This window comes from Dipodomys merriami, unplaced genomic scaffold (genome assembly GCF_024711535.1).
Source record: "Dipodomys merriami isolate MVZ:Mamm:240054 unplaced genomic scaffold, mDipMer1.0.p SCAF_33, whole genome shotgun sequence".
Lineage (NCBI taxonomy): Eukaryota > Metazoa > Chordata > Mammalia > Rodentia > Heteromyidae > Dipodomys > Dipodomys merriami.
In genome coordinates, this window is record NW_027204826.1 from 18366993 (window position 1) to 18379108 (window position 12116).

General features: G+C 48.2%; 1 protein-coding gene across 2 annotated transcripts in view; it reads left to right on the forward strand.

Annotated features, from left to right (window-relative positions):
• The window catches only part of Efl1 (elongation factor like GTPase 1), a 47266-nt gene that overhangs the window by 25422 nt on the left and 9728 nt on the right, over positions 1-12116 (forward strand). The gene's annotated exons all lie outside the window — the stretch shown is intronic.

Here is a 12116-nt window from a genome sequence, read left to right on the forward strand (position 1 = left end):
CTGTGGCGTCTGATGAGGGGAGCTGGAGTCTGGAATCTTCCAAGGTCTTTACTGTAGTGGCAGGAGGTTGATGCTACTTCCTGGGACCCTGGTTAGGAATGGAACTGAGGCCTTCCTTCCAGCCTGGTGTCAGGGTTGGCAGGTTGGCACCCACGCTGGGGCCGGGGTGCCCCCCAGGAGTGAGTCCCTGTGACTGGCCCAGACTCAGGCCTTTTGATGGGGTTTGGAGCAGCCACGCGCCCATCACACGGGACTTCCTGTGTCCGGGACACGCAGCACAGCGTGAGGCAGAGGTGTGCACAGGGATCGTGGCCAGCTCGGCCAACTCGGAAGAAAGTAGTAGGGCTGATACCCATATGCTTTTCATCAGAAGCAACTTTACCCAGTGCAAATGGAAAACGAATCGTTGCAAAGGAAATGAGAACTTTATATGGCATTCTTGGACAGTTTGGTGTCATGTAGTCAGTGTCCTGAGAAATGCAGGCTTCACATTTGAACGCAGCTGTAACTCATTTGGAGAACTCCTGTGTAGTGATAAGTATGGAATGGACTTTGTGGTCTGGAAATAGTTGATTTAAAGTTTAAAATCACCTAATGCCAACCTGATGTTTGGATGTGACTGGAGACTTCTCTGTGCTTCACACACAATAGCCTTTTGTTGAATTCTGACTGGGAATATCTGAGAATATGTGTTTGCTACTGGCTTCTGCGAAAATGTGAGGGGATATTCAATTAGGATCCAAATCTTTAGCCTTTTCATACCTACCTTTAGATCTCTTCCATATGGCTGAGCCTTCACGGACATGAGAGAACATGACATTCCTCTTTTCACAACATGCGGGGAATGACAAATATTAATGTGTGTTTTAGTGAGTGGATTTGAGTTCGCCTGGCTAGGTGGTTGGGCTGATAATAATTCAGTGTTGGTCATCAGTGTGGGCGTGAGCATGGAGCAGGGAAGCCCTTATGCATGTGGATGACCTAGGAGGGTCTTACTGGCAAATTTGACATAATTTATTCTGGAGTGAAATCTCAGCAGTGCATGGCCCTTAAGATGGGTGCTTTACTAATGTTTAGTTTATTTACTAGAGAATTTATTTTAAATGTGTGTTATTTTCCCCTGGAGACAGTATTTTGTTTTTTTTTTTTTTGTTTTTTTTTACTTTTTTGGTACTGGGGATTGAACCCAGGACGTTGAACTTGCTAGGCAAGCCCTTTGCCACTGAGCTACAGCCCAGCCCCTGGAGACAGTATTTTAATCCACAAAATCCACAAAAAGCTAACAGTTTTGCTAGTTCCCCCCCTAAATACTTATTTATTTATTTGTCAGTCATGGGGCCTGAACTCTGGGCCTGGGCGCTGTCCCTCAGCTCTTCAGCTCAAGGTTTGAGCCACAGCGCCACTTTCAGCTTTTTCTGCTTATGTGGTGCTGAGGAATCGAAGCCAGGGCCTCATGCATGCGAGGCAAGCGCTCTACCACTGAGCCACCTGCCCAGCCCCATAATTTTAATAGTTCAAGAGAAAAGAGAAAATAATAATTTTTACGTTAAGTAACCAGCTGGGCATTGGTGGCTCACACATATGATCCTGGCACCTGAGGATTGCCGTTCAAAGCCAGCCCAGGTAGCGAAGTCCAGGGGTCTCTTATCTCCTACTAACCACCAAAAACTGGGAGTGGAGCTGTGGCTCAAGTGGTAGAGTGCTAGCCTTGAGCACAAAAGCTCACGGACAGCGCCCAGGCCCTGAACTTGAGCCCCAGGAATGCACAGGCACAGCTCTTCCCTGAGGGGTTTTTGACCAGGTCTGCGTCGTGGGGAGTTAGTCCCCCGACTCCCCTCCCTGGAGGTTGGCCCTGTTTTCTCTACTGCCCATCTCTTCCTCTCCCCACCCTCCGCCCCACTTTTCTAAGTGGCGTTGATGTATCCGTGCCCTCTCGGCCCTGACATCTATCTGTAGGTTGTTGTAGGTGACATTCAGACAGCCATGTAGGAATCTCCTCTCTCCAGAGAGCTCCACACACCGTGGACAGCTTTACAACAGTTCCAATTGGCTGCCGAAGGTCCGCGTGGCGGTGCCCCCGGGAGGCTGAGCACCGCCCGCTCCCGCCCCTGCAGGTTGGAAAGCCCAGGGGACGCTCCTCATTGACACTGTCTTGGTTCTTTGGCTCACAGAGGTTGAGCCAGCTGCCTGCCCCCCCCCCCCAGTCTGTCCCTGGATGATAAAAGGTAGCTGGAGCCCTTTCTAACAAGGGCTGCAGCTTCACGGCTGAACACAAGGGAGCAGCCTTCCTCACAGATGTCCATCCACTCACACAAAGGAACAAAGGCTGCGGCTCCTCTGCACCCCAGAACCCACATTTAAGACGCGTGGCCCCCAAGCCGTGGGAAAGGCATTGGAGTGCTGAGTGGAGGCTGGGTGCAAGTGCTGTGGTCAGTCTGGGATCTGTCAGCCCGGAGAGTCTGTACATGGTAGCAGGCAGTTTGCTGTCGGAGGCCAAAAGGTGCCTGGAAAGCTGGTCTGCTCGGCTGTGTGAGGCCAGAGTTCTGTCATCTAGTTATTTTGACCCCCGTTTTTCCTCTTTCACACCTCTCTTCCAGGGACGAAAGGTGTGTCCCGACTGAATGCTTCCCCCCTTTGGCTTCCTCTTCATCTTGGAAAATGAGTTTGGTTGCTTCTAGGTGGAAAGCACATTATTATGCAAATCCGTGCCGCTTAGTGTGTAATGAAGCCGAATATGAAATGTCACCAGTATACCAATCTTCAGGCAATTAGAAGCACATTGTCGCAAGTTTTGTTCTCTGTCCCCAATGGCTGTATGTTAGTTTACTGCAGCTCAGCACATAATTGCATTGATCATATTTCAAAGCACTTAGGTCGATGGCATCAAGTGCAGAAATGAAGCAAAAACTGTCTTTCCTTTGCCCTTGGATCTAAATTCTTGTTCTTATTTGATTCTGTATTGGCTGGAAGAAATCATTTCTTTTGAAATCTAAAGGTAAGTTCCCAATCCCCTGGGGCTAGAAGGAGGAGACAAGGGTGAAAAACTGAATATTTTAGGCCTCAAAAGAAAGCCATAATTAGTAGATTTATTACATAATAGTTGTATATTCTTTGTTAATTGATAGTATTAGAAATACCACAGTTACCAGTGTACTTAAAATACGTTCTGAAGTATATCTCACCAGCAATTATTTAACACTACATGTCAGGAATTCAGCCAGTCATTTTACTTTTACCCTCTTTTCTTAAGAAAGAAAATGACAAAATGATAAATGTATCATCTTCATCTTGCAGATGAAAAAACTAAGATGGAGAGAATTTTAACTTGTTCAGCCTTTCATCAGACTTTCAGAATATCTTCTGTCTTTGGAGTAACTTTCAGTATTTATTAGATTTGAGTCTGGCCCATGGAAGTCTGATTTGCATACATTTGGACATATTTGTAGCTTTTTAAAAACAATAAATTTGAAAATCAGTTATGCAGTTAGACAAGTTTATAGTTAAAACCAGGTTAAACTTACGATGAAATTCAAAATTATCTTTTTAAAGAGCCAGCAGAATGGAAGGTGACAGTCACTGCTGTAATTATAGGTAATTTAATGTGTTATATTGAATTCTACACGATACAGTGCCACCGAACCATGACCAGCAATCTGCCAGGCATCACTGTGCCCCCTGTCTGTCAGCCCATCTATTCTGTTTCCTCAGGAAATGGAGATTGCAGTTCAAAATCAGCCCAGGGAGCCTCTTATCCCAATTAACCACCAAAATTCTGAGGAATGGCTCAACTAGTAGACCATTGGCTTTAAGCTGAAAGAGCCAAGAGAGAATTTGAGGGTTTGAGTCCCTGAGTTCCAGCCTCCCTTCCTGCCCGCCCCCTGCTGTCCTCAGGGGAGGGTGGAGGGGGAAGGGGGGGGACAAATCTGAGGCTTTGTCCTGGGAGGCGCTTGTGTACCCTAGTTTGCTTTCTCTGTCTCCATGCCTGAACACTGGGCTTGAGGATATGGAGAGGAAGCCGTGTGCTACACCTGCTTTCCCCATCCCTCCATTTTGGAAGCGTGAGGGGCTGGTCTTCACGGTTAGAGGCCTCCTGCGCTGTGCATGCTGTCTTGGAGAAGATTCTCATAGTGCCTTCACTCTTGTAAACACCGGTTTGGATGATGAATTCTGTGGTCTCTGTTGTAACTGATACAATTTCGTCCTGATTTTATGTTAACAGCTGAAGTATGTATTTGACCATACCAATTCCCCAATGGCTTGGGAAGGCATTTCCTATTTCTGCTTCTGTGAATCGCTGCCTTGTTCATATTTCAGATCATTCTTTAAACATGACACTAAGATGTTCTCATTTGTGTTCCACCAATTTAAGACTTAGACTCTCTGAATTCTTAGAGGATGACCGTGCTTCACTTTGATGTGTCTGAACATTGTGGAAGGGACCTCCCTCAGGATGAACTGGGGCTGAGACTGGCTGAGGGTCCAGTCTGCCTGGCTATGCATACCCAACTCGGGGACAGCCTCTTGCGCCCCTCTTCTGTGCTCTGCTCACTGCCAAAGAGCTTTGAGTGAAGTCATTTTCAACTGGAATTCTTCCTCTAAGACCTCTCAGCTCCCGGCGCGCCGAGGCGGCGGGGTGAGGGACTCCCAGTGTGCAGGCGGGCAGGCCGCTCGCCGGTCCAGCGGCCAGACTGTGGCACTAGCACTGTCCTGGGGTGGGAGAAAGGGAAGGCACCCTCAAGGCGTGACGGGGACAATGCAGAGAACTTGAAGGAAGTCGGGGTGAGCGCACAGTCAGTGCACGGAGCTGTGTGCTTCTAGGGTTGCGTTTACCCTGTCAATTTTGAAGTGGAAGTTAGGCATATCCAGTAACAATCAGCTATGACCAGAGGAGGGAAGAATGACATTTTGTAAAATTCAAGTTACAAAATATGGTCAGTCCTCTGATAGACCATTCATTGTGCTTGATAAGATGAGTCTCTTTCCTCTGCCAAATCTGACTCCAGCCAAGTGTCTTCAGGTTAGGCAAAATGAGGACAAGTTCACTGTTGTGAAATGGAACAGTGCTACAGCTTCCTATGAACAAATGTTTTCCCCCTGCTTTTTAGTAGCAAAAATGAATTGTATGCTGTTTTAGCCTATTTTGTTATTCTGTTTTTATAGACGCGTACAAAGTACCACCTTGATAAACATGTTTGATAGCTAGAGAATATAGTTATTTTTCGCTTGTAAACAAAGCTGCCCGGTTTGTAGTAGGGTACGTGTAGAGGAGGCTCCGGGCACTCTCGGCCTGGGATCCTAACAAGGCTGCTCGGAAGTACGAGTTCAGTCAGGTTTCTTTTGTACAGCAAGGCCTCTGTCAAGTATACTTAATCTCTAGGTCCACCATTCCGGTTTTAGGTCCAGTACTGACACATCCTAGCACAGTTCTGGGCTGCCTTGTTTCTTTTTTAAACAGTTACATAGCTTGAATTTTTGTTGTAAAAGTAATACCAGTTCTTTGTTGACAAGTGTATCTGTTATATTATTTCTCATGAATTTCTAAAGTAATACATGATTTTTGCAAAATCCAGACACAGAAATGAAGGAACATCTCTGAGCTGGTTCTCAGCTGCACTGGTAGCAGGCAGCTGTCCATCCCTCCATGCGTTTCCACTCTCACAGGGCAGCGCACCCCGCTTCCTCCATTGTGCTGTGAGAGTGGCATTGAGTGCATATCAGTCTGTTGGTTCAGGGGAGGCTTAGTGCACTGCGGGTGTGTGCAGTGTCTGTGCTCAGCTCAGGGGAGGCTCAGTGCACTGCGGGTGTGTGCAGTGTCTGTGCTCAGCTCAGGAGAGGCTCAGTGCACTGCAGGTGTGTGCAATGTCTGTGCTCAGACAGCTCAGGGGAGGCTCAGTGCACTGCAGGTGTGTGCAGTGTCTGTGCTCAGCTCAGGAGAGGCTCAGTGCACTGCGGGTGTGTGCAATGTCTGTGCTCAGCTCAGGGGAGGCTCAGTGCACTGCAGGTGTGTGCAATGTCTGTGCTCAGCTCAGGGGAGGCTCAGTGCACTGCGGGTGTGTGCAATGTCTGTGCTCAGCTCAGGGGAGGCTCAGTGCACTGCAGGTGTGTGCAATGTCTGTGCTCAGACAGCTCAGGGGAGGCTCAGTGCACTGCAGGTGTGTGCAGTGTCTGTGCTCAGCTCAGGGGAGGCTCAGTGCACTGCAGGTGTGTGCAATGTCTGTGCTCAGACAGCTCAGGGGAGGCTCAGTGCACTGCAGGTGTGTGCAGTGTCTGTGCTCAGCTCAGGAGAGGCTCAGTGCACTGCGGGTGTGTGCAATGTCTGTGCTCAGACAGCTCAGGAGAGGCTCAGTGCACTGCGGGTGTGTGCAATGTCTGTGCTCAGACAGCTCAGGGGAGGCTCAGTGCACTGCAGGTGTGTGCAATGTCTGTGCTCAGCTCAGGGGAGGCTCAGTGCACTGCAGGTGTGTGCAGTGTCTGTGCTCAGCTCAGGGGAGGCTCAGTGCACTGCAGGTGTGTGCAATGTCTGTGCTCAGACAGCTCAGGGGAGGCTCAGTGCACTGCAGGTGTGTGCAGTGTCTGTGCTCAGCTCAGGGGAGGCTCAGTGCACTGCAGGTGTGTGCAATGTCTGTGCTCAGACAGCTCAGGGGAGGCTCAGTGCACTGCAGGTGTGTGCAGTGTCTGTGCTCAGCTCAGGGGAGGCTCAGTGCACTGCAGGTGTGTGCAATGTCTGTGCTCAGCTCAGGGGAGGCTCAGTGCACTGCAGGTGTGTGCAGTGTCTGTGCTCAGCTCAGGGGAGGCTCAGTGCACTGCAGGTGTGTGCAGTGTCTGTGCTCAGCTCAGGGGAGGCTCAGTGCACTGCAGGTGTGTGCAGTGTCTGTGCTCAGCTCAGGGGAGGCTCAGTGCACTGCAGGTGTGTGCAATGTCTGTGCTCAGCTCAGGGGAGGCTCAGTGCACTGCAGGTGTGTGCAGTGTCTGTGCTCAGCTCAGGGGAGGCTCAGTGCACTGCAGGTGTGTGCAGTGTCTGTGCTCAGCTCAGGGGAGGCTCAGTGCACTGCAGGTGTGTGCAGTGTCTGTGCTCAGCTCAGGGGAGGCTCAGTGCACTGCAGGTGTGTGCAGTGTCTGTGCTCAGACAGCTCAGGAGAGGCTCAGTGCACTGTGGGTGTGTGCAATCTCTGCTTGGTTACTTTATCACATTCTCTTCGGACACATTTTCAGATTTGCTAATCCTTTTATCTATATGTAATATGCAAGGCTTTGCAGCTTATGATGTGGTGAAACCCAAATAAAGTAATGCTGGTTAAAGCACACAGTTTGATATGATTGTGGTAATTACTAACAATTGATTATCTGTGCATGAATGTGATTTTTGTTGTTGCTAGATAGAAGGTTCATCTGCTTGTACTTATTTTCTTAGGTTACCTGCTTCAGAACACATCATTATTCTGACTCTATTTGTTACTTTAGAAAGAAGGCCTCCTAACCTTGTTTATTTCGGCAAACTTTTCAAAAAGTTCTCATGAGGCCAGGCACCGGTGGCTCACGCCTGTCATCCTAGCTATTCGCGAGGCTGAGATCTGAGGATCACCCTTCAAAGCCAGCCTGGGCAAGAATGTCTGTGTGACTCTTATCTCCAATTAACCACCAGAAAACTGCAAGTGGTGCCATGGCTCAAGTGGTAGAGCACTCACCTTGAGTTGAAGAGCTGAGGGACAGCGCCCAGGCCCAGAGTTCCAGCACCACGACTGACACACACACAAAAATTCTCATGAGATGTATCTTCAACAGTACTTTACTTCCATTTTTTTTTCTTCTGTATCTATGAATGAAAATGAAACTGCATTTCATTCAGTTAACTGGTATTGTAGAATTGAAGATTCCTCCTGCCTTGTGTCCCAGACATGTCATTGTTATGATGATTATTGTACTGCCAATTAACTAGTTGCAACTCAGCTGGAATATAAAGTTCTTTTTCAGAAGGAACTTTTTCGCCCAATTCTTGAAATCTTGTGTTCAGATTTGACCACGTGGTTTCAGGATATCCGCTAGGAAATCTTGTGGTGTCCTGGCGTGGGGCCTGTCCACTGTCCAGCCTCCTTTGATGAGAGGAGCTGGCTCCTGAGAGGTCCTGGCGAGTCCCTGCTTTCTGCCCTCCCATAGGCTTCCAGGAATCAGTGAGATGAGTCCATCTTGTGTGTTTATAGCACTGTATGCTTTTCAGGCGCTTTTATCTGTACTTTTTGATCTGTCCAGTCTGTTTCTGGCTTCTGTATTTCAAAGACCAGGAATAGTTAGGTTGGAAGTAATACCTATTAGAATCAGCAATTATTTCCAGGTGTTTAGGCAGGCTACCTTTGAATGAAGAAACTTCAAACCTTCTTTTCCCTAAAAGAAAGCTTTACTACTTGAAATAACCTTAGAAATTAGCAGCCCTGAAGATTTTAGAACTTTCTGGTTTTTTCTTCTTTGTCTTTTATAATGAGTGTGTGGGACTTGCCACAGTGTAGAATGTGTAGTGTGTATCAGGACAGCTAGGAGAGAGGGATGGGCAAAGACAGCAGTGATGGAAATGAACTTTAAACAGTTTCATGACACAAAACCAGTCTTCCTCTTTCCCTCTCTTCCTCCCTTCCTTCATCATGGTGAGAAAAATGCACAGAGCGTCATGCATCCCATGTGCTGGGGACTTTGCTGAGGTCTTGTATGTGACCTGATAACTGATTCTGTGCCCGGGTTTACACATGCTAAGCCAGTGGTCTACATGTGGGCAGCCCTATGTCCCACTCTGAATGTGTCACAGCATAAAAGGTGGTGTATCTATACACACACACACACACACACACACACACACATGTATTCTTTTTTTGAGGGGGTTTGACTGGGCAGCTTGAACTCTGGGACTGGGCACGGTCCCTCAGCTCTTCAGCTCAAGGCGAGCGCTCTACTGCTTGAGCCACAGCACCACTTCTGGTTTTCTAGTGGTTTATTGGAGATAAGAGTTTCACGCCCTCCCGGGCTGGCTTTGAGCCATGATCCTCAGATCTCAGCCTCCTAAATGGCTAGGATTATAGGCGTGAGCCACCGGCACCCAGCTCACAAGTATATTCTGTCTGTATATATTATCACTTGAGCTGCGCCTCAGTTCTGTTTTTTTGCTGGTTAATTGAAGGTAAGAGCCTCACAGGTTTGTCTGCCCAAGTTGGCTTTGAACTGCCATCCTCAGATCTCAGCTTCTCAAGGAGCTAAGATTACAGGTATGAGCAACCAGTGCCTGGCTGCAAGTTTTCACCAAAAAAGAAATGATAAAAGTTTGAGGAGTATGTTTAATCTGATTTAAATACAATGTGTATATTATCAAAACATTACACAGTGTCACATTAATGTACATAATATCTGTTTTGTAAGTTAAAAAAAGGTAAGCATTTTTGGGTTTTGGGGGGTTTTTTTGGTCAGTCGTGGGGCTTGAACTCAGGCCCTGGGCGCTGTCCCTCAGCTCTTCAGCTCAAGTGGCTCTACCACTTGAGCCACAGTGCCACTTCTGTCTTTTTCTGTGTATGTGGTGCTGAGAAGTGGAACCCAGGGCCTGATGCATGCAGGTGAGCCCTCCCCCACGGAGCGCCTCCCCAGCCCCAGGCAAGCATTTTTTAATGTTGTAGGAGCGCTTACAGTTCAGAACACAGGCTGTTCTCCACTTTCCCAGCATCCCTCGGTGCAGGCCTGGACCACGGGACTTGGTGGCAGAGGGCTGCGTGCCAGGCTGTGATGTCGCAGGGCCTCCAGATTCTGCCTTTCCTCAGCTGACCGTGTGGAAGAGCCTGGCATGGTGCCACCCAGCGCCCTGTGCCTGTGAGTGGGGTGGGTCTGGCTGCCCAGGCTCCCTCCGAGGACCTGGCTTGACCTCAGGAGCTTCCTCTGTGGGTGCCAGGTGCCTGGAGACCCCCATCAGCCTCGGATTCCCTTTCTGGGGCCTACACTGAAGAGTGCGCACAATCCCAGGATTCACCGCTCCCTGATCAGTGAAACGGTGCGCCCTGATATGCAGGCCACAGCAGACTGCTCTTTAAGTGTCTGTTTAGAAAACTCTTGCAAAAGTAGTACGTTGTCCAGGCGCCGGTGGCTCACACCCGTAATTCTGGCTACTCAGGAGGCTGAAACGTGAGGATCACAGTTTGAACCCAGCCAGATTAAGAAAGCCCATGAGATGCTTGTCTCCAGTTAACCACCAGAAAAGCCAGAAGTAGATCTATGGCTCAAGTGGCAGAGTGCTATCCTTGAGCAACAAAGCTCACAGACAGCACCCAGGCTGGACACGTTTAAAAAAAAGTGCTTGTATATTAGTATGTTTATTGAGACCATTTGTTTAGATTTGGAAGACAATACAGTGACAATTATTCACAGCCCCTCTGTCCAGAGATAGCCGCCACTGGCTTGTAGCGCACATCCTCAGTCTCCTTTTTCCTATGTGTGTGTACATTAGTATTTTCTACTGCTGTCCTTTATCTCAAGTTGTAATTTTAAGGAACATGCATTGTAAAAGATGAAAGGCACCTTTTTAAGTGAGGTTTATATAAAGAGACGGTTAGTGGGTCTCCCCTGGGTTTTTCCTTCTTTTCCTCTGACCCTTGCCTTACCGAGGTCTCTGCATCCTCTGAAAAGTGCAGCTTTCTGGAGAACGGAGCCGGGAGCTGACCCTGCTCCTGTTTTCCTTTCATCAGACCCACAGCAAACCGAAATAGCTCACAGGGGGAGGCGCCCTCCTCTGGTGCCACCTCTTCCTCTGGCTCTCCTTGCCTCCCTCTTCCTTTGATCATTTCAGCCCGGATCTGTGTGTGCTGTGCTGGGGCTGCCGTTTGAGCCAGAAGCCACTTGTTTCCTGTTTCTAATTGGAAAGATTTAGGTTTAAGGTAGAGTCAGGCTGCGGTTTCCTGTAAAGACAAATCTCTTTTCTTCCTTTTTTTATTTTTCAAAATTTTGTCTTAAAACAGCCTTGCTTTTAACTATAGTAAGTGCTGTGTGTTTCTTGTGTGCTGACTGTACTTTCCCAGTTTATTTAAGTCATTAGAGTTGAAAGGGAACACAGCCTAAAGCATGCTGTGCAAAACCTGTTTCACTGTAATCTGCTGTACAGATTACAAGCTCAGATCACTGGACAGGAAACAGCTCACACGTCTGTCCCTGATAAGGAAATACAGCCTTATCGTTAGCTCATTTGCAGTGGACACACACATTAGGTATGGGATGTATATCACCTTCCAGGTGTAATTCTGATCGGTGTGAATGAAGCTGCCACTAAACTGCTCTGTGACTGCCGTCGCCACCACAGCCCCCCGTACCACACCAGGGGACAGTGTACTTCCAAGTCTCTCCCGCTACAGACCAGAGACAGCCAGAGTGTGGAGACCTCTCCAGTCCTGCCCGTGCCCCACACTGCCGCTGGCAGTGAGGACCCGGCTTTCCCCCAGGCTGTTTCCCACCTCCGCACCCTCAGCCACTCCTGGAACTGGAACAGCGCTCACTCCTACTCTCCCTCCCAATCTTTCTGATTCTCTCTTTTCTTTGCTTTTCCTGTTGTAACACTTGTCACGTTGTTCATATATATTGTTTATATATTGTCACGTTGCTTATATATGTGCACATATACATACACACACACGTATACATACTAGCTTGTGTTTCTGCCCTTAAAACCACATCACTGTTGAAGTTGAAGGAACATCAGTCAGTTCTGTGAAATACCAACTTCCTAAGCTTTGAAACTTAAGATATCAAATAGAAAAGTCTCCAAGAAGTACTTCAGTGGTGGGGGGCAGTAAGAAGGGAAGCACCATCTGGAGAAGAAACTACAGTAAAGTAGTTTATTGCAGAAAGATTAATCTAAACAATTCTTTAAACCACATAAATGCAAAGGCTTGGGTGTGTAAACCAGGAGCTGGGATTTTACCTTTGTGTCTCCTCAATGGGAGCACGTATGCGGTAACCAACTGGGTGTTGGTCAGCGGAAACTAGCAGAATGTCGGTGTTCTTGGTAGCAGCCCAGCCTCCAGGTGGGTACGGTGTTCCCTCGCCTCTCTCGGGAGCTACATTCCCGAGACCCACGCAATGGTGAGAACCTGTGCGGCAGC